The sequence below is a fragment of the Rhinoderma darwinii genome (genome assembly GCF_050947455.1).
Source record: "Rhinoderma darwinii isolate aRhiDar2 chromosome 5 unlocalized genomic scaffold, aRhiDar2.hap1 SUPER_5_unloc_17, whole genome shotgun sequence".
Classification (NCBI taxonomy): domain Eukaryota; kingdom Metazoa; phylum Chordata; class Amphibia; order Anura; family Rhinodermatidae; genus Rhinoderma; species Rhinoderma darwinii.
The window spans coordinates 176158-199607 of record NW_027461773.1 but is presented as its reverse complement, the minus strand read 5'-3'; the positions used below and the strand labels follow the sequence as shown (position 1 = coordinate 199607).

Sequence of the window (23450 nt, the reverse complement as noted above, 5' to 3'; positions counted from 1 at the left end):
CAAAAGTGTTTTTTGTCTTTGCTATTGTTTCTGTCTTTCTGAAGGGATCTCCCCTTTTAATCCCATTATTTCAACACCTGTTGGACAATGCATGAGTGATAATGAGCTCATTGATTAAATGCAATTAATGAATAGATTGCCACCTCTTGTTGTGTGTCGTCTGTGTTTCTGTGTTTCCGGCATTTCACATTGGAACACCTCATTCACCTTCCTTGTCTTCTCTCCGCCCTCCCTTTTAGGTAAGTTAAAGAGCTGCACCTGAGCCAGCCACTTGATTGATTGATTGATTGATTGATTGATTGATTGATTGATGCAGCACAACAGTCAAATAGTGGAGTGGAGTAGGGGAACAGCAAACAGCCAATAAAGCAGCCCGCCCGCTCGCCTGCCCGCCACAATGGACCTACCTGTGTACACTAGATGGATGTGATGGAATGTACTGTCGTCCCTACATTTCAAGAAGTAAGAATTGCAGTTGCAACAAAGCCTTGCTTGCCTACAAAGAGAGCAGCAATTTGGATTTGTTACTATGTTACCTAGAAGAATAACAAACTGTGCAAGGATGGAGGTTGTAGGAGCAAGGAGAAGTTGTCTGTAAAGTTGGTGGATGCCTATTTTCCATTTTGCAGTCCCTTGTCTCCCTCTTGTGGCCTCCTGGAGGCAACTAGCTGTGCAAAAAAAAGACAGCCTGGCGGCCGGCTGTTGCAGTGTTGCCCTCTCAGGCAACACTGAGTGACTGACTGAGCCTCACCGTCTTATATAAAGTTCAGACGGAACTTTGCACGTGTCATAGTGGAGCCCTCAGGATTCCAGAGCCAGCTTTCTGACATCATAATGGGGCCTCAGAGATAAAAGCCTGGGCCCAGGCAGTGTTGGTCAGTGCTGCTCAGCAGGCAGCACTGGACTGGACTGGATTACAGCTGATACAAGGTGTGAAGGAACAAGGGGTGGCTGTGGGCATGCACTTGCTGCCGCTGCCAGTGTTTATCTGCATGGCAGCAGGGCATTTGGGCGTTGCCAGGAAGGCGTTTTTATGTAGATTCCTCCTCTTTCAGCACTGCATTGTGGTGCAAGCAAAAGAAGCAAATCCTGTCTGGCTTCCTCTCCGGCCTTTATTCACCTCCCGTGTAGCTGTGAGTGTGTGAGCCTGCAGGGCCCCATGGAATTGCCTAGAAGTAGGCTGAATCGCTGCAAGGGCTGAACAGCAGTATCGGGCAGGCTCGGGCAACGCGCGGCCCGTTCGGGTTATCGCTTCTCGGCCTTTTGGCTAAGATCAAGTGTAGTATCTGTTCTTATCAGTTTAATATCTGATACGTCCCCTATCTGGGGACCATATATTAAATGGATTTTTAGAACAGGGAGATGGAAATAGAGCTTGCTCTGTCCACTCCACGCATTGACCTGGTATTGCAGTATTTCCAGGACCGGTGCACCCTTTCCTTATGTGTTGACTAAAAGCAGATTCCAAAAGTGTTTTTTGTCTTTGCTATTGTTTCTGTCTTTCTGAAGGGATCTCCCCTTTTAATCCCATTATTTCAACACCTGTTGGACAATGCATGAGTGATAATGAGCTCATTGATTAAATGCAATTAATGAATAGATTGCCACCTCTTGTTGTGTGTCGTCTGTGTTTCTGTGTTTCCGGCATTTCACATTGGAACACCTCATTCACCTTCCTTGTCTTCTCTCCGCCCTCCCTTTTAGGTAAGTTAAAGAGCTGCACCTGAGCCAGCCACTGATTGATTGATTGATTGATTGATTGATTGATTGATTGATTGATTGATTGATTGATGCAGCACAACAGTCAAATAGTGGAGTGGAGTAGGGGAACAGCAAACAGCCAATAAAGCAGCCCGCCCGCTCGCCTGCCCGCCACAATGGACCTACCTGTGTACACTAGATGGATGTGATGGAATGTACTGTCGTCCCTACATTTCAAGAAGAAGTAAGAATTGCAGTTGCAACAAAGCCTTGCTTGCCTACAAAGAGAGCAGCAATTTGGATTTGTTACTATGTTACCTAGAAGAATAACAAACTGTGCAAGGATGGAGGTTGTAGGAGCAAGGAGAAGTTGTCTGTAAAGTTGGTGGATGCCTATTTTCCATTTTGCAGTCCCTTGTCTCCCTCTTGTGGCCTCCTGGAGGCAACTAGCTGTGCAAAAAAAAGACAGCCTGGCGGCCGGCTGTTGCAGTGTTGCCCTCTCAGGCAAGGAGAAGTTGTCTGTAAAGTTGGTGGATGCCTATTTTCCATTTTGCAGTCCCTTGTCTCCCTCTTGTGGCCTCCTGGAGGCAACTAGCTGTGCAAAAAAAAGACAGCCTGGCGGCCGGCTGTTGCAGTGTTGCCCTCTCAGGCAACACTGAGTGACTGACTGAGCCTCACCGTCTTATATAAAGTTCAGACGGAACTTTGCACGTGTCATAGTGGAGCCCTCAGGATTCCAGAGCCAGCTTTCTGACATCATAATGGGGCCTCAGAGATAAAAGCCTGGGCCCAGGCAGTGTTGGTCAGTGCTGCTCAGCAGGCAGCACTGGACTGGACTGGATTACAGCTGATACAAGGTGTGAAGGAACAAGGGGTGGCTGTGGGCATGCACTTGCTGCCGCTGCCAGTGTTTATCTGCATGGCAGCAGGGCATTTGGGCGTTGCCAGGAAGGCGTTTTTATGTAGATTCCTCCTCTTTCAGCACTGCATTGTGGTGCAAGCAAAAGAAGCAAATCCTGTCTGGCTTCCTCTCCGGCCTTTATTCACCTCCCGTGTAGCTGTGAGTGTGTGAGCCTGCAGGGCCCCATGGAATTGCCTAGAAGTAGGCTGAATCGCTGCAAGGGCTGAACAGCAGTATCGGGCAGGCTCGGGCAACGCGCGGCCCGTTCGGGTTATCGCTTCTCGGCCTTTTGGCTAAGATCAAGTGTAGTATCTGTTCTTATCAGTTTAATATCTGATACGTCCCCTATCTGGGGACCATATATTAAATGGATTTTTAGAACAGGGAGATGGAAATAGAGCTTGCTCTGTCCACTCCACGCATTGACCTGGTATTGCAGTATTTCCAGGACCGGTGCACCCTTTCCTTATGTGTTGACTAAAAGCAGATTCCAAAAGTGTTTTTTGTCTTTGCTATTGTTTCTGTCTTTCTGAAGGGATCTCCCCTTTTAATCCCATTATTTCAACACCTGTTGGACAATGCATGAGTGATAATGAGCTCATTGATTAAATGCAATTAATGAATAGATTGCCACCTCTTGTTGTGTGTCGTCTGTGTTTCTGTGTTTCCGGCATTTCACATTGGAACACCTCATTCACCTTCCTTGTCTTCTCTCCGCCCTCCCTTTTAGGTAAGTTAAAGAGCTGCACCTGAGCCAGCCACTGATTGATTGATTGATTGATTGATTGATTGATTGATTGATTGATGCAGCACAACAGTCAAATAGTGGAGTGGAGTAGGGGAACAGCAAACAGCCAATAAAGCAGCCCGCCCGCTCGCCTGCCCGCCACAATGGACCTACCTGTGTACACTAGATGGATGTGATGGAATGTACTGTCGTCCCTACATTTCAAGAAGAAGTAAGAATTGCAGTTGCAACAAAGCCTTGCTTGCCTACAAAGAGAGCAGCAATTTGGATTTGTTACTATGTTACCTAGAAGAATAACAAACTGTGCAAGGATGGAGGTTGTAGGAGCAAGGAGAAGTTGTCTGTAAAGTTGGTGGATGCCTATTTTCCATTTTGCAGTCCCTTGTCTCCCTCTTGTGGCCTCCTGGAGGCAACTAGCTGTGCAAAAAAAAGACAGCCTGGCGGCCGGCTGTTGCAGTGTTGCCCTCTCAGGCAACACTGAGTGACTGACTGAGCCTCACCGTCTTATATAAAGTTCAGACGGAACTTTGCACGTGTCATAGTGGAGCCCTCAGGATTCCAGAGCCAGCTTTCTGACATCATAATGGGGCCTCAGAGATAAAAGCCTGGGCCCAGGCAGTGTTGGTCAGTGCTGCTCAGCAGGCAGCACTGGACTGGACTGGATTACAGCTGATACAAGGTGTGAAGGAACAAGGGGTGGCTGTGGGCATGCACTTGCTGCCGCTGCCAGTGTTTATCTGCATGGCAGCAGGGCATTTGGGCGTTGCCAGGAAGGCGTTTTTATGTAGATTCCTCCTCTTTCAGCACTGCATTGTGGTGCAAGCAAAAGAAGCAAATCCTGTCTGGCTTCCTCTCCGGCCTTTATTCACCTCCCGTGTAGCTGTGAGTGTGTGAGCCTGCAGGGCCCCATGGAATTGCCTAGAAGTAGGCTGAATCGCTGCAAGGGCTGAACAGCAGTATCGGGCAGGCTCGGGCAACGCGCGGCCCGTTCGGGTTATCGCTTCTCGGCCTTTTGGCTAAGATCAAGTGTAGTATCTGTTCTTATCAGTTTAATATCTGATACGTCCCCTATCTGGGGACCATATATTAAATGGATTTTTAGAACAGGGAGATGGAAATAGAGCTTGCTCTGTCCACTCCACGCATTGACCTGGTATTGCAGTATTTCCAGGACCGGTGCACCCTTTCCTTATGTGTTGACTAAAAGCAGATTCCAAAAGTGTTTTTTGTCTTTGCTATTGTTTCTGTCTTTCTGAAGGGATCTCCCCTTTTAATCCCATTATTTCAACACCTGTTGGACAATGCATGAGTGATAATGAGCTCATTGATTAAATGCAATTAATGAATAGATTGCCACCTCTTGTTGTGTGTCGTCTGTGTTTCTGTGTTTCCGGCATTTCACATTGGAACACCTCATTCACCTTCCTTGTCTTCTCTCCGCCCTCCCTTTTAGGTAAGTTAAAGAGCTGCACCTGAGCCAGCCACTGATTGATTGATTGATTGATTGATTGATTGATTGATTGATTGATTGATTGATTGATGCAGCACAACAGTCAAATAGTGGAGTGGAGTAGGGGAACAGCAAACAGCCAATAAAGCAGCCCGCCCGCTCGCCTGCCCGCCACAATGGACCTACCTGTGTACACTAGATGGATGTGATGGAATGTACTGTCGTCCCTACATTTCAAGAAGAAGTAAGAATTGCAGTTGCAACAAAGCCTTGCTTGCCTACAAAGAGAGCAGCAATTTGGATTTGTTACTATGTTACCTAGAAGAATAACAAACTGTGCAAGGATGGAGGTTGTAGGAGCAAGGAGAAGTTGTCTGTAAAGTTGGTGGATGCCTATTTTCCATTTTGCAGTCCCTTGTCTCCCTCTTGTGGCCTCCTGGAGGCAACTAGCTGTGCAAAAAAAAGACAGCCTGGCGGCCGGCTGTTGCAGTGTTGCCCTCTCAGGCAACACTGAGTGACTGACTGAGCCTCACCGTCTTATATAAAGTTCAGACGGAACTTTGCACGTGTCATAGTGGAGCCCTCAGGATTCCAGAGCCAGCTTTCTGACATCATAATGGGGCCTCAGAGATAAAAGCCTGGGCCCAGGCAGTGTTGGTCAGTGCTGCTCAGCAGGCAGCACTGGACTGGACTGGATTACAGCTGATACAAGGTGTGAAGGAACAAGGGGTGGCTGTGGGCATGCACTTGCTGCCGCTGCCAGTGTTTATCTGCATGGCAGCAGGGCATTTGGGCGTTGCCAGGAAGGCGTTTTTATGTAGATTCCTCCTCTTTCAGCACTGCATTGTGGTGCAAGCAAAAGAAGCAAATCCTGTCTGGCTTCCTCTCCGGCCTTTATTCACCTCCCGTGTAGCTGTGAGTGTGTGAGCCTGCAGGGCCCCATGGAATTGCCTAGAAGTAGGCTGAATCGCTGCAAGGGCTGAACAGCAGTATCGGGCAGGCTCGGGCAACGCGCGGCCCGTTCGGGTTATCGCTTCTCGGCCTTTTGGCTAAGATCAAGTGTAGTATCTGTTCTTATCAGTTTAATATCTGATACGTCCCCTATCTGGGGACCATATATTAAATGGATTTTTAGAACAGGGAGATGGAAATAGAGCTTGCTCTGTCCACTCCACGCATTGACCTGGTATTGCAGTATTTCCAGGACCGGTGCACCCTTTCCTTATGTGTTGACTAAAAGCAGATTCCAAAAGTGTTTTTTGTCTTTGCTATTGTTTCTGTCTTTCTGAAGGGATCTCCCCTTTTAATCCCATTATTTCAACACCTGTTGGACAATGCATGAGTGATAATGAGCTCATTGATTAAATGCAATTAATGAATAGATTGCCACCTCTTGTTGTGTGTCGTCTGTGTTTCTGTGTTTCCGGCATTTCACATTGGAACACCTCATTCACCTTCCTTGTCTTCTCTCCGCCCTCCCTTTTAGGTAAGTTAAAGAGCTGCACCTGAGCCAGCCACTGATTGATTGATTGATTGATTGATTGATTGATTGATGCAGCACAACAGTCAAATAGTGGAGTGGAGTAGGGGAACAGCAAACAGCCAATAAAGCAGCCCGCCCGCTCGCCTGCCCGCCACAATGGACCTACCTGTGTACACTAGATGGATGTGATGGAATGTACTGTCGTCCCTACATTTCAAGAAGAAGTAAGAATTGCAGTTGCAACAAAGCCTTGCTTGCCTACAAAGAGAGCAGCAATTTGGATTTGTTACTATGTTACCTAGAAGAATAACAAACTGTGCAAGGATGGAGGTTGTAGGAGCAAGGAGAAGTTGTCTGTAAAGTTGGTGGATGCCTATTTTCCATTTTGCAGTCCCTTGTCTCCCTCTTGTGGCCTCCTGGAGGCAACTAGCTGTGCAAAAAAAAGACAGCCTGGCGGCCGGCTGTTGCAGTGTTGCCCTCTCAGGCAACACTGAGTGACTGACTGAGCCTCACCGTCTTATATAAAGTTCAGACGGAACTTTGCACGTGTCATAGTGGAGCCCTCAGGATTCCAGAGCCAGCTTTCTGACATCATAATGGGGCCTCAGAGATAAAAGCCTGGGCCCAGGCAGTGTTGGTCAGTGCTGCTCAGCAGGCAGCACTGGACTGGACTGGATTACAGCTGATACAAGGTGTGAAGGAACAAGGGGTGGCTGTGGGCATGCACTTGCTGCCGCTGCCAGTGTTTATCTGCATGGCAGCAGGGCATTTGGGCGTTGCCAGGAAGGCGTTTTTATGTAGATTCCTCCTCTTTCAGCACTGCATTGTGGTGCAAGCAAAAGAAGCAAATCCTGTCTGGCTTCCTCTCCGGCCTTTATTCACCTCCCGTGTAGCTGTGAGTGTGTGAGCCTGCAGGGCCCCATGGAATTGCCTAGAAGTAGGCTGAATCGCTGCAAGGGCTGAACAGCAGTATCGGGCAGGCTCGGGCAACGCGCGGCCCGTTCGGGTTATCGCTTCTCGGCCTTTTGGCTAAGATCAAGTGTAGTATCTGTTCTTATCAGTTTAATATCTGATACGTCCCCTATCTGGGGACCATATATTAAATGGATTTTTAGAACAGGGAGATGGAAATAGAGCTTGCTCTGTCCACTCCACGCATTGACCTGGTATTGCAGTATTTCCAGGACCGGTGCACCCTTTCCTTATGTGTTGACTAAAAGCAGATTCCAAAAGTGTTTTTTGTCTTTGCTATTGTTTCTGTCTTTCTGAAGGGATCTCCCCTTTTAATCCCATTATTTCAACACCTGTTGGACAATGCATGAGTGATAATGAGCTCATTGATTAAATGCAATTAATGAATAGATTGCCACCTCTTGTTGTGTGTCGTCTGTGTTTCTGTGTTTCCGGCATTTCACATTGGAACACCTCATTCACCTTCCTTGTCTTCTCTCCGCCCTCCCTTTTAGGTAAGTTAAAGAGCTGCACCTGAGCCAGCCACTGATTGATTGATTGATTGATTGATTGATTGATTGATTGATTGATTGATTGATTGATTGATTGATGCAGCACAACAGTCAAATAGTGGAGTGGAGTAGGGGAACAGCAAACAGCCAATAAAGCAGCCCGCCCGCTCGCCTGCCCGCCACAATGGACCTACCTGTGTACACTAGATGGATGTGATGGAATGTACTGTCGTCCCTACATTTCAAGAAGAAGTAAGAATTGCAGTTGCAACAAAGCCTTGCTTGCCTACAAAGAGAGCAGCAATTTGGATTTGTTACTATGTTACCTAGAAGAATAACAAACTGTGCAAGGATGGAGGTTGTAGGAGCAAGGAGAAGTTGTCTGTAAAGTTGGTGGATGCCTATTTTCCATTTTGCAGTCCCTTGTCTCCCTCTTGTGGCCTCCTGGAGGCAACTAGCTGTGCAAAAAAAAGACAGCCTGGCGGCCGGCTGTTGCAGTGTTGCCCTCTCAGGCAACACTGAGTGACTGACTGAGCCTCACCGTCTTATATAAAGTTCAGACGGAACTTTGCACGTGTCATAGTGGAGCCCTCAGGATTCCAGAGCCAGCTTTCTGACATCATAATGGGGCCTCAGAGATAAAAGCCTGGGCCCAGGCAGTGTTGGTCAGTGCTGCTCAGCAGGCAGCACTGGACTGGACTGGATTACAGCTGATACAAGGTGTGAAGGAACAAGGGGTGGCTGTGGGCATGCACTTGCTGCCGCTGCCAGTGTTTATCTGCATGGCAGCAGGGCATTTGGGCGTTGCCAGGAAGGCGTTTTTATGTAGATTCCTCCTCTTTCAGCACTGCATTGTGGTGCAAGCAAAAGAAGCAAATCCTGTCTGGCTTCCTCTCCGGCCTTTATTCACCTCCCGTGTAGCTGTGAGTGTGTGAGCCTGCAGGGCCCCATGGAATTGCCTAGAAGTAGGCTGAATCGCTGCAAGGGCTGAACAGCAGTATCGGGCAGGCTCGGGCAACGCGCGGCCCGTTCGGGTTATCGCTTCTCGGCCTTTTGGCTAAGATCAAGTGTAGTATCTGTTCTTATCAGTTTAATATCTGATACGTCCCCTATCTGGGGACCATATATTAAATGGATTTTTAGAACAGGGAGATGGAAATAGAGCTTGCTCTGTCCACTCCACGCATTGACCTGGTATTGCAGTATTTCCAGGACCGGTGCACCCTTTCCTTATGTGTTGACTAAAAGCAGATTCCAAAAGTGTTTTTTGTCTTTGCTATTGTTTCTGTCTTTCTGAAGGGATCTCCCCTTTTAATCCCATTATTTCAACACCTGTTGGACAATGCATGAGTGATAATGAGCTCATTGATTAAATGCAATTAATGAATAGATTGCCACCTCTTGTTGTGTGTCGTCTGTGTTTCTGTGTTTCCGGCATTTCACATTGGAACACCTCATTCACCTTCCTTGTCTTCTCTCCGCCCTCCCTTTTAGGTAAGTTAAAGAGCTGCACCTGAGCCAGCCACTGATTGATTGATTGATTGATTGATTGATTGATTGATGCAGCACAACAGTCAAATAGTGGAGTGGAGTAGGGGAACAGCAAACAGCCAATAAAGCAGCCCGCCCGCTCGCCTGCCCGCCACAATGGACCTACCTGTGTACACTAGATGGATGTGATGGAATGTACTGTCGTCCCTACATTTCAAGAAGAAGTAAGAATTGCAGTTGCAACAAAGCCTTGCTTGCCTACAAAGAGAGCAGCAATTTGGATTTGTTACTATGTTACCTAGAAGAATAACAAACTGTGCAAGGATGGAGGTTGTAGGAGCAAGGAGAAGTTGTCTGTAAAGTTGGTGGATGCCTATTTTCCATTTTGCAGTCCCTTGTCTCCCTCTTGTGGCCTCCTGGAGGCAACTAGCTGTGCAAAAAAAAGACAGCCTGGCGGCCGGCTGTTGCAGTGTTGCCCTCTCAGGCAACACTGAGTGACTGACTGAGCCTCACCGTCTTATATAAAGTTCAGACGGAACTTTGCACGTGTCATAGTGGAGCCCTCAGGATTCCAGAGCCAGCTTTCTGACATCATAATGGGGCCTCAGAGATAAAAGCCTGGGCCCAGGCAGTGTTGGTCAGTGCTGCTCAGCAGGCAGCACTGGACTGGACTGGATTACAGCTGATACAAGGTGTGAAGGAACAAGGGGTGGCTGTGGGCATGCACTTGCTGCCGCTGCCAGTGTTTATCTGCATGGCAGCAGGGCATTTGGGCGTTGCCAGGAAGGCGTTTTTATGTAGATTCCTCCTCTTTCAGCACTGCATTGTGGTGCAAGCAAAAGAAGCAAATCCTGTCTGGCTTCCTCTCCGGCCTTTATTCACCTCCCGTGTAGCTGTGAGTGTGTGAGCCTGCAGGGCCCCATGGAATTGCCTAGAAGTAGGCTGAATCGCTGCAAGGGCTGAACAGCAGTATCGGGCAGGCTCGGGCAACGCGCGGCCCGTTCGGGTTATCGCTTCTCGGCCTTTTGGCTAAGATCAAGTGTAGTATCTGTTCTTATCAGTTTAATATCTGATACGTCCCCTATCTGGGGACCATATATTAAATGGATTTTTAGAACAGGGAGATGGAAATAGAGCTTGCTCTGTCCACTCCACGCATTGACCTGGTATTGCAGTATTTCCAGGACCGGTGCACCCTTTCCTTATGTGTTGACTAAAAGCAGATTCCAAAAGTGTTTTTTGTCTTTGCTATTGTTTCTGTCTTTCTGAAGGGATCTCCCCTTTTAATCCCATTATTTCAACACCTGTTGGACAATGCATGAGTGATAATGAGCTCATTGATTAAATGCAATTAATGAATAGATTGCCACCTCTTGTTGTGTGTCGTCTGTGTTTCTGTGTTTCCGGCATTTCACATTGGAACACCTCATTCACCTTCCTTGTCTTCTCTCCGCCCTCCCTTTTAGGTAAGTTAAAGAGCTGCACCTGAGCCAGCCACTGATGATTGATTGATTGATTGATTGATTGATTGATTGATTGATTGATTGATTGATTGATTGATGCAGCACAACAGTCAAATAGTGGAGTGGAGTAGGGGAACAGCAAACAGCCAATAAAGCAGCCCGCCCGCTCGCCTGCCCGCCACAATGGACCTACCTGTGTACACTAGATGGATGTGATGGAATGTACTGTCGTCCCTACATTTCAAGAAGAAGTAAGAATTGCAGTTGCAACAAAGCCTTGCTTGCCTACAAAGAGAGCAGCAATTTGGATTTGTTACTATGTTACCTAGAAGAATAACAAACTGTGCAAGGATGGAGGTTGTAGGAGCAAGGAGAAGTTGTCTGTAAAGTTGGTGGATGCCTATTTTCCATTTTGCAGTCCCTTGTCTCCCTCTTGTGGCCTCCTGGAGGCAACTAGCTGTGCAAAAAAAAGACAGCCTGGCGGCCGGCTGTTGCAGTGTTGCCCTCTCAGGCAACACTGAGTGACTGACTGAGCCTCACCGTCTTATATAAAGTTCAGACGGAACTTTGCACGTGTCATAGTGGAGCCCTCAGGATTCCAGAGCCAGCTTTCTGACATCATAATGGGGCCTCAGAGATAAAAGCCTGGGCCCAGGCAGTGTTGGTCAGTGCTGCTCAGCAGGCAGCACTGGACTGGACTGGATTACAGCTGATACAAGGTGTGAAGGAACAAGGGGTGGCTGTGGGCATGCACTTGCTGCCGCTGCCAGTGTTTATCTGCATGGCAGCAGGGCATTTGGGCGTTGCCAGGAAGGCGTTTTTATGTAGATTCCTCCTCTTTCAGCACTGCATTGTGGTGCAAGCAAAAGAAGCAAATCCTGTCTGGCTTCCTCTCCGGCCTTTATTCACCTCCCGTGTAGCTGTGAGTGTGTGAGCCTGCAGGGCCCCATGGAATTGCCTAGAAGTAGGCTGAATCGCTGCAAGGGCTGAACAGCAGTATCGGGCAGGCTCGGGCAACGCGCGGCCCGTTCGGGTTATCGCTTCTCGGCCTTTTGGCTAAGATCAAGTGTAGTATCTGTTCTTATCAGTTTAATATCTGATACGTCCCCTATCTGGGGACCATATATTAAATGGATTTTTAGAACAGGGAGATGGAAATAGAGCTTGCTCTGTCCACTCCACGCATTGACCTGGTATTGCAGTATTTCCAGGACCGGTGCACCCTTTCCTTATGTGTTGACTAAAAGCAGATTCCAAAAGTGTTTTTTTGTCTTTGCTGTTGTTTCTGTCTTTCTGAAGGGATCTCCCCTTTTAATCCCATTATTTCAACACCTGTTGGACAATGCATGAGTGATAATGAGCTCATTGATTAAATGCAATTAATGAATAGATTGCCACCTCTTGTTGTGTGTCGTCTGTGTTTCTGTGTTTCCGGCATTTCACATTGGAACACCTGATTCACCTTCCTTGTCTTCTCTCCGCCCTCCCTTTTAGGTAAGTTAAAGAGCTGCACCTGAGCCAGCCACTGATTGATTGATTGATTGATTGATTGATTGATTGATTGATTGATGCAGCACAACAGTCAAATAGTGGAGTGGAGTAGGGGAACAGCAAACAGCCAATAAAGCAGCCCGCCCGCTCGCCTGCCCGCCACAATGGACCTACCTGTGTACACTAGATGGATGTGATGGAATGTACTGTCGTCCCTACATTTCAAGAAGAAGTAAGAATTGCAGTTGCAACAAAGCCTTGCTTGCCTACAAAGAGAGCAGCAATTTGGATTTGTTACTATGTTACCTAGAAGAATAACAAACTGTGCAAGGATGGAGGTTGTAGGAGCAAGGAGAAGTTGTCTGTAAAGTTGGTGGATGCCTATTTTCCATTTTGCAGTCCCTTGTCTCCCTCTTGTGGCCTCCTGGAGGCAACTAGCTGTGCAAAAAAAAGACAGCCTGGCGGCCGGCTGTTGCAGTGTTGCCCTCTCAGGCAACACTGAGTGACTGACTGAGCCTCACCGTCTTATATAAAGTTCAGACGGAACTTTGCACGTGTCATAGTGGAGCCCTCAGGATTCCAGAGCCAGCTTTCTGACATCATAATGGGGCCTCAGAGATAAAAGCCTGGGCCCAGGCAGTGTTGGTCAGTGCTGCTCAGCAGGCAGCACTGGACTGGACTGGATTACAGCTGATACAAGGTGTGAAGGAACAAGGGGTGGCTGTGGGCATGCACTTGCTGCCGCTGCCAGTGTTTATCTGCATGGCAGCAGGGCATTTGGGCGTTGCCAGGAAGGCGTTTTTATGTAGATTCCTCCTCTTTCAGCACTGCATTGTGGTGCAAGCAAAAGAAGCAAATCCTGTCTGGCTTCCTCTCCGGCCTTTATTCACCTCCCGTGTAGCTGTGAGTGTGTGAGCCTGCAGGGCCCCATGGAATTGCCTAGAAGTAGGCTGAATCGCTGCAAGGGCTGAACAGCAGTATCGGGCAGGCTCGGGCAACGCGCGGCCCGTTCGGGTTATCGCTTCTCGGCCTTTTGGCTAAGATCAAGTGTAGTATCTGTTCTTATCAGTTTAATATCTGATACGTCCCCTATCTGGGGACCATATATTAAATGGATTTTTAGAACAGGGAGATGGAAATAGAGCTTGCTCTGTCCACTCCACGCATTGACCTGGTATTGCAGTATTTCCAGGACCGGTGCACCCTTTCCTTATGTGTTGACTAAAAGCAGATTCCAAAAGTGTTTTTTGTCTTTGCTATTGTTTCTGTCTTTCTGAAGGGATCTCCCCTTTTAATCCCATTATTTCAACACCTGTTGGACAATGCATGAGTGATAATGAGCTCATTGATTAAATGCAATTAATGAATAGATTGCCACCTCTTGTTGTGTGTCGTCTGTGTTTCTGTGTTTCCGGCATTTCACATTGGAACACCTCATTCACCTTCCTTGTCTTCTCTCCGCCCTCCCTTTTAGGTAAGTTAAAGAGCTGCACCTGAGCCAGCCACTGATTGATTGATTGATTGATTGATTGATTGATTGATTGATTGATTGATTGATTGATTGATGCAGCACAACAGTCAAATAGTGGAGTGGAGTAGGGGAACAGCAAACAGCCAATAAAGCAGCCCGCCCGCTCGCCTGCCCGCCACAATGGACCTACCTGTGTACACTAGATGGATGTGATGGAATGTACTGTCGTCCCTACATTTCAAGAAGAAGTAAGAATTGCAGTTGCAACAAAGCCTTGCTTGCCTACAAAGAGAGCAGCAATTTGGATTTGTTACTATGTTACCTAGAAGAATAACAAACTGTGCAAGGATGGAGGTTGTAGGAGCAAGGAGAAGTTGTCTGTAAAGTTGGTGGATGCCTATTTTCCATTTTGCAGTCCCTTGTCTCCCTCTTGTGGCCTCCTGGAGGCAACTAGCTGTGCAAAAAAAAGACAGCCTGGCGGCCGGCTGTTGCAGTGTTGCCCTCTCAGGCAACACTGAGTGACTGACTGAGCCTCACCGTCTTATATAAAGTTCAGACGGAACTTTGCACGTGTCATAGTGGAGCCCTCAGGATTCCAGAGCCAGCTTTCTGACATCATAATGGGGCCTCAGAGATAAAAGCCTGGGCCCAGGCAGTGTTGGTCAGTGCTGCTCAGCAGGCAGCACTGGACTGGACTGGATTACAGCTGATACAAGGTGTGAAGGAACAAGGGGTGGCTGTGGGCATGCACTTGCTGCCGCTGCCAGTGTTTATCTGCATGGCAGCAGGGCATTTGGGCGTTGCCAGGAAGGCGTTTTTATGTAGATTCCTCCTCTTTCAGCACTGCATTGTGGTGCAAGCAAAAGAAGCAAATCCTGTCTGGCTTCCTCTCCGGCCTTTATTCACCTCCCGTGTAGCTGTGAGTGTGTGAGCCTGCAGGGCCCCATGGAATTGCCTAGAAGTAGGCTGAATCGCTGCAAGGGCTGAACAGCAGTATCGGGCAGGCTCGGGCAACGCGCGGCCCGTTCGGGTTATCGCTTCTCGGCCTTTTGGCTAAGATCAAGTGTAGTATCTGTTCTTATCAGTTTAATATCTGATACGTCCCCTATCTGGGGACCATATATTAAATGGATTTTTAGAACAGGGAGATGGAAATAGAGCTTGCTCTGTCCACTCCACGCATTGACCTGGTATTGCAGTATTTCCAGGACCGGTGCACCCTTTCCTTATGTGTTGACTAAAAGCAGATTCCAAAAGTGTTTTTTGTCTTTGCTATTGTTTCTGTCTTTCTGAAGGGATCTCCCCTTTTAATCCCATTATTTCAACACCTGTTGGACAATGCATGAGTGATAATGAGCTCATTGATTAAATGCAATTAATGAATAGATTGCCACCTCTTGTTGTGTGTCGTCTGTGTTTCTGTGTTTCCGGCATTTCACATTGGAACACCTCATTCACCTTCCTTGTCTTCTCTCCGCCCTCCCTTTTAGGTAAGTTAAAGAGCTGCACCTGAGCCAGCCACTGATTGATTGATTGATTGATTGATTGATTGATTGATTGATTGATTGATTGATTGATGCAGCACAACAGTCAAATAGTGGAGTGGAGTAGGGGAACAGCAAACAGCCAATAAAGCAGCCCGCCCGCTCGCCTGCCCGCCACAATGGACCTACCTGTGTACACTAGATGGATGTGATGGAATGTACTGTCGTCCCTACATTTCAAGAAGAAGTAAGAATTGCAGTTGCAACAAAGCCTTGCTTGCCTACAAAGAGAGCAGCAATTTGGATTTGTTACTATGTTACCTAGAAGAATAACAAACTGTGCAAGGATGGAGGTTGTAGGAGCAAGGAGAAGTTGTCTGTAAAGTTGGTGGATGCCTATTTTCCATTTTGCAGTCCCTTGTCTCCCTCTTGTGGCCTCCTGGAGGCAACTAGCTGTGCAAAAAAAAGACAGCCTGGCGGCCGGCTGTTGCAGTGTTGCCCTCTCAGGCAACACTGAGTGACTGACTGAGCCTCACCGTCTTATATAAAGTTCAGACGGAACTTTGCACGTGTCATAGTGGAGCCCTCAGGATTCCAGAGCCAGCTTTCTGACATCATAATGGGGCCTCAGAGATAAAAGCCTGGGCCCAGGCAGTGTTGGTCAGTGCTGCTCAGCAGGCAGCACTGGACTGGACTGGATTACAGCTGATACAAGGTGTGAAGGAACAAGGGGTGGCTGTGGGCATGCACTTGCTGCCGCTGCCAGTGTTTATCTGCATGGCAGCAGGGCATTTGGGCGTTGCCAGGAAGGCGTTTTTATGTAGATTCCTCCTCTTTCAGCACTGCATTGTGGTGCAAGCAAAAGAAGCAAATCCTGTCTGGCTTCCTCTCCGGCCTTTATTCACCTCCCGTGTAGCTGTGAGTGTGTGAGCCTGCAGGGCCCCATGGAATTGCCTAGAAGTAGGCTGAATCGCTGCAAGGGCTGAACAGCAGTATCGGGCAGGCTCGGGCAACGCGCGGCCCGTTCGGGTTATCGCTTCTCGGCCTTTTGGCTAAGATCAAGTGTAGTATCTGTTCTTATCAGTTTAATATCTGATACGTCCCCTATCTGGGGACCATATATTAAATGGATTTTTAGAACAGGGAGATGGAAATAGAGCTTGCTCTGTCCACTCCACGCATTGACCTGGTATTGCAGTATTTCCAGGACCGGTGCACCCTTTCCTTATGTGTTGACTAAAAGCAGATTCCAAAAGTGTTTTTTGTCTTTGCTATTGTTTCTGTCTTTCTGAAGGGATCTCCCCTTTTAATCCCATTATTTCAACACCTGTTGGACAATGCATGAGTGATAATGAGCTCATTGATTAAATGCAATTAATGAATAGATTGCCACCTCTTGTTGTGTGTCGTCTGTGTTTCTGTGTTTCCGGCATTTCACATTGGAACACCTCATTCACCTTCCTTGTCTTCTCTCCGCCCTCCCTTTTAGGTAAGTTAAAGAGCTGCACCTGAGCCAGCCACTGATTGATTGATTGATTGATTGATTGATTGATTGATTGATTGATTGATTGATTGATTGATGCAGCACAACAGTCAAATAGTGGAGTGGAGTAGGGGAACAGCAAACAGCCAATAAAGCAGCCCGCCCGCTCGCCTGCCCGCCACAATGGACCTACCTGTGTACACTAGATGGATGTGATGGAATGTACTGTCGTCCCTACATTTCAAGAAGAAGTAAGAATTGCAGTTGCAACAAAGCCTTGCTTGCCTACAAAGAGAGCAGCAATTTGGATTTGTTACTATGTTACCTAGAAGAATAACAAACTGTGCAAGGATGGAGGTTGTAGGAGCAAGGAGAAGTTGTCTGTAAAGTTGGTGGATGCCTATTTTCCATTTTGCAGTCCCTTGTCTCCCTCTTGTGGCCTCCTGGAGGCAACTAGCTGTGCAAAAAAAAGACAGCCTGGCGGCCGGCTGTTGCAGTGTTGCCCTCTCAGGCAACACTGAGTGACTGACTGAGCCTCACCGTCTTATATAAAGTTCAGACGGAACTTTGCACGTGTCATAGTGGAGCCCTCAGGATTCCAGAGCCAGCTTTCTGACATCATAATGGGGCCTCAGAGATAAAAGCCTGGGCCCAGGCAGTGTTGGTCAGTGCTGCTCAGCAGGCAGCACTGGACTGGACTGGATTACAGCTGATACAAGGTGTGAAGGAACAAGGGGTGGCTGTGGGCATGCACTTGCTGCCGCTGCCAGTGTTTATCTGCATGGCAGCAGGGCATTTGGGCGTTGCCAGGAAGGCGTTTTTATGTAGATTCCTCCTCTTTCAGCACTGCATTGTGGTGCAAGCAAAAGAAGCAAATCCTGTCTGGCTTCCTCTCCGGCCTTTATTCACCTCCCGTGTAGCTGTGAGTGTGTGAGCCTGCAGGGCCCCATGGAATTGCCTAGAAGTAGGCTGAATCGCTGCAAGGGCTGAACAGCAGTATCGGGCAGGCTCGGGCAACGCGCGGCCCGTTCGGGTTATCGCTTCTCGGCCTTTTGGCTAAGATCAAGTGTAGTATCTGTTCTTATCAGTTTAATATCTGATACGTCCCCTATCTGGGGACCATATATTAAATGGATTTTTAGAACAGGGAGATGGAAATAGAGCTTGCTCTGTCCACTCCACGCATTGACCTGGTATTGCAGTATTTCCAGGACCGGTGCACCCTTTCCTTATGTGTTGACTAAAAGCAGATTCCAAAAGTGTTTTTTGTCTTTGCTATTGTTTCTGTCTTTCTGAAGGGATCTCCCCTTTTAATCCCATTATTTCAACACCTGTTGGACAATGCATGAGTGATAATGAGCTCATTGATTAAATGCAATTAATGAATAGATTGCCACCTCTTGTTGTGTGTCGTCTGTGTTTCTGTGTTTCCGGCATTTCACATTGGAACACCTCATTCACCTTCCTTGTCTTCTCTCCGCCCTCCCTTTTAGGTAAGTTAAAGAGCTGCACCTGAGCCAGCCACTGATTGATTGATTGATTGATTGATTGATTGATTGATTGATTGATTGATTGATTGATTGATTGATGCAGCACAACAGTCAAATAGTGGAGTGGAGTAGGGGAACAGCAAACAGCCAATAAAGCAGCCCGCCCGCTCGCCTGCCCGCCACAATGGACCTACCTGTGTACACTAGATGGATGTGATGGAATGTACTGTCGTCCCTACATTTCAAGAAGAAGTAAGAATTGCAGTTGCAACAAAGCCTTGCTTGCCTACAAAGAGAGCAGCAATTTGGATTTGTTACTATGTTACCTAGAAGAATAACAAACTGTGCAAGGATGGAGGTTGTAGGAGCAAGGAGAAGTTGTCTGTAAAGTTGGTGGATGCCTATTTTCCATTTTGCAGTCCCTTGTCTCCCTCTTGTGGCCTCCTGGAGGCAACTAGCTGTGCAAAAAAAAGACAGCCTGGCGGCCGGCTGTTGCAGTGTTGCCCTCTCAGGCAACACTGAGTGACTGACTGAGCCTCACCGTCTTATATAAAGTTCAGACGGAACTTTGCACGTGTCATAGTGGAGCCCTCAGGATTCCAGAGCCAGCTTTCTGACATCATAATGGGGCCTCAGAGATAAAAGCCTGGGCCCAGGCAGTGTTGGTCAGTGCTGCTCAGCAGGCAGCACTGGACTGGACTGGATTACAGCTGATACAAGGTGTGAAGGAACAAGGGGTGGCTGTGGGCATGCACTTGCTGCCGCTGCCAGTGTTTATCTGCATGGCAGCAGGGCATTTGGGCGTTGCCAGGAAGGGTTTTTATGTAGATTCCTCCTCTTTCAGCACTGCATTGTGGTGCAAGCAAAAGAAGCAAATCCTGTCTGGCTTCCTCTCCGGCCTTTATTCACCTCCCGTGTAGCTGTGAGTGTGTGAGCCTGCAGGGCCCCATGGAATTGCCTAGAAGTAGGCTGAATCGCTGCAAGGGCTGAACAGCAGTATCGGGCAGGCTCGGGCAACGCGCGGCCCGTTCGGGTTATCGCTTCTCGGCCTTTTGGCTAAGATCAAGTGTAGTATCTGTTCTTATCAGTTTAATATCTGATACGTCCCCTATCTGGGGACCATATATTAAATGGATTTTTAGAACAGGGAGATGGAAATAGAGCTTGCTCTGTCCACTCCACGCATTGACCTGGTATTGCAGTATTTCCAGGACCGGTGCACCCTTTCCTTATGTGTTGACTAAAAGCAGATTCCAAAAGTGTTTTTTTGTCTTTGCTGTTGTTTCTGTCTTTCTGAAGGGATCTCCCCTTTTAATCCCATTATTTCAACACCTGTTGGACAATGCATGAGTGATAATGAGCTCATTGATTAAATGCAATTAATGAATAGATTGCCACCTCTTGTTGTGTGTCGTCTGTGTTTCTGTGTTTCCGGCATTTCACATTGGAACACCTGATTCACCTTCCTTGTCTTCTCTCCGCCCTCCCTTTTAGGTAAGTTAAAGAGCTGCACCTGAGCCAGCCACTGATTGATTGATTGATTGATTGATTGATTGATTGATTGATTGATGCAGCACAACAGTCAAATAGTGGAGTGGAGTAGGGGAACAGCAAACAGCCAATAAAGCAGCCCGCCCGCTCGCCTGCCCGCCACAATGGACCTACCTGTGTACACTAGATGGATGTGATGGAATGTACTGTCGTCCCTACATTTCAAGAAGAAGTAAGAATTGCAGTTGCAACAAAGCCTTGCTTGCCTACAAAGAGAGCAGCAATTTGGATTTGTTACTATGTTACCTAGAAGAATAACAAACTGTGCAAGGATGGAGGTTGTAGGAGCAAGGAGAAGTTGTCTGTAAAGTTGGTGGATGCCTATTTTCCATTTTGCAGTCCCTTGTCTCCCTCTTGTGGCCTCCTGGAGGCAACTAGCTGTGCAAAAAAAAGACAGCCTGGCGGCCGGCTGTTGCAGTGTTGCCCTCTCAGGCAACACTGAGTGACTGACTGAGCCTCACCGTCTTATATAAAGTTCAGACGGAACTTTGCACGTGTCATAGTGGAGCCCTCAGGATTCCAGAGCCAGCTTTCTGACATCATAATGGGGCCTCAGAGATAAAAGCCTGGGCCCAGGCAGTGTTGGTCAGTGCTGCTCAGCTGCTCAGCAGGCAGCACTGGACTGGACTGGATTACAGCTGATACAAGGTGTGAAGGAACAAGGGGTGGCTGTGGGCATGCACTTGCTGCCGCTGCCAGTGTTTATCTGCATGGCAGCAGGGCATTTGGGCGTTGCCAGGAAGGCGTTTTTATGTAGATTCCTCCTCTTTCAGCACTGCATTGTGGTGCAAGCAAAAGAAGCAAATCCTGTCTGGCTTCCTCTCCGGCCTTTATTCACCTCCCGTGTAGCTGTGAGTGTGTGAGCCTGCAGGGCCCCATGGAATTGCCTAGAAGTAGGCTGAATCGCTGCAAGGGCTGAACAGCAGTATCGGGCAGGCTCGGGCAACGCGCGGCCCGTTCGGGTTATCGCTTCTCGGCCTTTTGGCTAAGATCAAGTGTAGTATCTGTTCTTATCAGTTTAATATCTGATACGTCCCCTATCTGGGGACCATATATTAAATGGATTTTTAGAACAGGGAGATGGAAATAGAGCTTGCTCTGTCCACTCCACGCATTGACCTGGTATTGCAGTATTTCCAGGACCGGTGCACCCTTTCCTTATGTGTTGACTAAAAGCAGATTCCAAAAGTGTTTTTTGTCTTTGCTATTGTTTCTGTCTTTCTGAAGGGATCTCCCCTTTTAATCCCATTATTTCAACACCTGTTGGACAATGCATGAGTGATAATGAGCTCATTGATTAAATGCAATTAATGAATAGATTGCCACCTCTTGTTGTGTGTCGTCTGTGTTTCTGTGTTTCCGGCATTTCACATTGGAACACCTCATTCACCTTCCTTGTCTTCTCTCCGCCCTCCCTTTTAGGTAAGTTAAAGAGCTGCACCTGAGCCAGCCACTGATTGATTGATTGATTGATTGATTGATTGATTGATTGATTGATTGATTGATTGATTGATGCAGCACAACAGTCAAATAGTGGAGTGGAGTAGGGGAACAGCAAACAGCCAATAAAGCAGCCCGCCCGCTCGCCTGCCCGCCACAATGGACCTACCTGTGTACACTAGATGGATGTGATGGAATGTACTGTCGTCCCTACATTTCAAGAAGAAGTAAGAATTGCAGTTGCAACAAAGCCTTGCTTGCCTACAAAGAGAGCAGCAATTTGGATTTGTTACTATGTTACCTAGAAGAATAACAAACTGTGCAAGGATGGAGGTTGTAGGAGCAAGGAGAAGTTGTCTGTAAAGTTGGTGGATGCCTATTTTCCATTTTGCAGTCCCTTGTCTCCCTCTTGTGGCCTCCTGGAGGCAACTAGCTGTGCAAAAAAAAGACAGCCTGGCGGCCGGCTGTTGCAGTGTTGCCCTCTCAGGCAACACTGAGTGACTGACTGAGCCTCACCGTCTTATATAAAGTTCAGACGGAACTTTGCACGTGTCATAGTGGAGCCCTCAGGATTCCAGAGCCAGCTTTCTGACATCATAATGGGGCCTCAGAGATAAAAGCCTGGGCCCAGGCAGTGTTGGTCAGTGCTGCTCAGCAGGCAGCACTGGACTGGACTGGATTACAGCTGATACAAGGTGTGAAGGAACAAGGGGTGGCTGTGGGCATGCACTTGCTGCCGCTGCCAGTGTTTATCTGCATGGCAGCAGGGCATTTGGGCGTTGCCAGGAAGGCGTTTTTATGTAGATTCCTCCTCTTTCAGCACTGCATTGTGGTGCAAGCAAAAGAAGCAAATCCTGTCTGGCTTCCTCTCCGGCCTTTATTCACCTCCCGTGTAGCTGTGAGTGTGTGAGCCTGCAGGGCCCCATGGAATTGCCTAGAAGTAGGCTGAATCGCTGCAAGGGCTGAACAGCAGTATCGGGCAGGCTCGGGCAACGCGCGGCCCGTTCGGGTTATCGCTTCTCGGCCTTTTGGCTAAGATCAAGTGTAGTATCTGTTCTTATCAGTTTAATATCTGATACGTCCCCTATCTGGGGACCATATATTAAATGGATTTTTAGAACAGGGAGATGGAAATAGAGCTTGCTCTGTCCACTCCACGCATTGACCTGGTATTGCAGTATTTCCAGGACCGGTGCACCCTTTCCTTATGTGTTGACTAAAAGCAGATTCCAAAAGTGTTTTTTGTCTTTGCTATTGTTTCTGTCTTTCTGAAGGGATCTCCCCTTTTAATCCCATTATTTCAACACCTGTTGGACAATGCATGAGTGATAATGAGCTCATTGATTAAATGCAATTAATGAATAGATTGCCACCTCTTGTTGTGTGTCGTCTGTGTTTCTGTGTTTCCGGCATTTCACATTGGAACACCTCATTCACCTTCCTTGTCTTCTCTCCGCCCTCCCTTTTAGGTAAGTTAAAGAGCTGCACCTGAGCCAGCCACTGATTGATTGATTGATTGATTGATTGATTGATTGATTGATTGATTGATTGATGCAGCACAACAGTCAAATAGTGGAGTGGAGTAGGGGAACAGCAAACAGCCAATAAAGCAGCCCGCCCGCTCGCCTGCCCGCCACAATGGACCTACCTGTGTACACTAGATGGATGTGATGGAATGTACTGTCGTCCCTACATTTCAAGAAGAAGTAAGAATTGCAGTTGCAACAAAGCCTTGCTTGCCTACAAAGAGAGCAGCAATTTGGATTTGTTACTATGTTACCTAGAAGAATAACAAACTGTGCAAGGATGGAGGTTGTAGGAGCAAGGAGAAGTTGTCTGTAAAGTTGGTGGATGCCTATTTTCCATTTTGCAGTCCCTTGTCTCCCTCTTGTGGCCTCCTGGAGGCAACTAGCTGTGCAAAAAAAAGACAGCCTGGCGGCCGGCTGTTGCAGTGTTGCCCTCTCAGGCAACACTGAGTGACTGACTGAGCCTCACCGTCTTATATAAAGTTCAGACGGAACTTTGCACGTGTCATAGTGGAGCCCTCAGGATTCCAGAGCCAGCTTTCTGACATCATAATGGGGCCTCAGAGATAAAAGCCTGGGCCCAGGCAGTGTTGGTCAGTGCTGCTCAGCAGGCAGCACTGGACTGGACTGGATTACAGCTGATACAAGGTGTGAAGGAACAAGGGGTGGCTGTGGGCATGCACTTGCTGCCGCTGCCAGTGTTTATCTGCATGGCAGCAGGGCATTTGGGCGTTGCCAGGAAGGCGTTTTTATGTAGATTCCTCCTCTTTCAGCACTGCATTGTGGTGCAAGCAAAAGAAGCAAATCCTGTCTG

General features: G+C 47.8%; 15 non-coding genes across 15 annotated transcripts; all 15 read left to right on the top strand.

Annotated features, from left to right (window-relative positions):
• Positions 1–1247: 1247 nt before the first annotated feature.
• LOC142686143 (U2 spliceosomal RNA) lies at positions 1248–1438 on the top strand. The gene has a single exon (XR_012855519.1). It is a non-coding gene; the product is annotated as a U2 spliceosomal RNA (small nuclear RNA).
• A 1437-nt stretch (positions 1439–2875) lies between these two features.
• Positions 2876–3066, top strand: LOC142686142 (U2 spliceosomal RNA). The gene has a single exon (XR_012855518.1). It is a non-coding gene; the product is annotated as a U2 spliceosomal RNA (small nuclear RNA).
• Positions 3067–4346: 1280 nt separating this feature from the next.
• LOC142686141 (U2 spliceosomal RNA) lies at positions 4347–4537 on the top strand. The gene has a single exon (XR_012855517.1). It is a non-coding gene; the product is annotated as a U2 spliceosomal RNA (small nuclear RNA).
• A 1292-nt stretch (positions 4538–5829) lies between these two features.
• On the top strand, positions 5830–6020 carry LOC142686140 (U2 spliceosomal RNA). Its single transcript, XR_012855516.1, has one exon. It is a non-coding gene; the product is annotated as a U2 spliceosomal RNA (small nuclear RNA).
• A 1272-nt stretch (positions 6021–7292) lies between these two features.
• On the top strand, positions 7293–7483 carry LOC142686139 (U2 spliceosomal RNA). The gene has a single exon (XR_012855515.1). It is a non-coding gene; the product is annotated as a U2 spliceosomal RNA (small nuclear RNA).
• A 1300-nt stretch (positions 7484–8783) lies between these two features.
• LOC142686137 (U2 spliceosomal RNA) lies at positions 8784–8974 on the top strand. Its single transcript, XR_012855513.1, has one exon. It is a non-coding gene; the product is annotated as a U2 spliceosomal RNA (small nuclear RNA).
• Positions 8975–10246: 1272 nt separating this feature from the next.
• On the top strand, positions 10247–10437 carry LOC142686136 (U2 spliceosomal RNA). The gene has a single exon (XR_012855512.1). It is a non-coding gene; the product is annotated as a U2 spliceosomal RNA (small nuclear RNA).
• A 1299-nt stretch (positions 10438–11736) lies between these two features.
• Positions 11737–11927, top strand: LOC142686135 (U2 spliceosomal RNA). The gene has a single exon (XR_012855511.1). It is a non-coding gene; the product is annotated as a U2 spliceosomal RNA (small nuclear RNA).
• Positions 11928–13208: 1281 nt separating this feature from the next.
• LOC142686134 (U2 spliceosomal RNA) lies at positions 13209–13399 on the top strand. The gene has a single exon (XR_012855510.1). It is a non-coding gene; the product is annotated as a U2 spliceosomal RNA (small nuclear RNA).
• A 1296-nt stretch (positions 13400–14695) lies between these two features.
• LOC142686132 (U2 spliceosomal RNA) lies at positions 14696–14886 on the top strand. Its single transcript, XR_012855509.1, has one exon. It is a non-coding gene; the product is annotated as a U2 spliceosomal RNA (small nuclear RNA).
• A 1292-nt stretch (positions 14887–16178) lies between these two features.
• On the top strand, positions 16179–16369 carry LOC142686131 (U2 spliceosomal RNA). The gene has a single exon (XR_012855508.1). It is a non-coding gene; the product is annotated as a U2 spliceosomal RNA (small nuclear RNA).
• Positions 16370–17665: 1296 nt separating this feature from the next.
• On the top strand, positions 17666–17856 carry LOC142686130 (U2 spliceosomal RNA). Its single transcript, XR_012855507.1, has one exon. It is a non-coding gene; the product is annotated as a U2 spliceosomal RNA (small nuclear RNA).
• A 1299-nt stretch (positions 17857–19155) lies between these two features.
• Positions 19156–19346, top strand: LOC142686129 (U2 spliceosomal RNA). The gene has a single exon (XR_012855506.1). It is a non-coding gene; the product is annotated as a U2 spliceosomal RNA (small nuclear RNA).
• Positions 19347–20635: 1289 nt separating this feature from the next.
• On the top strand, positions 20636–20826 carry LOC142686128 (U2 spliceosomal RNA). Its single transcript, XR_012855505.1, has one exon. It is a non-coding gene; the product is annotated as a U2 spliceosomal RNA (small nuclear RNA).
• Positions 20827–22122: 1296 nt separating this feature from the next.
• On the top strand, positions 22123–22313 carry LOC142686127 (U2 spliceosomal RNA). Its single transcript, XR_012855504.1, has one exon. It is a non-coding gene; the product is annotated as a U2 spliceosomal RNA (small nuclear RNA).
• Positions 22314–23450: the final 1137 nt, after the last annotated feature.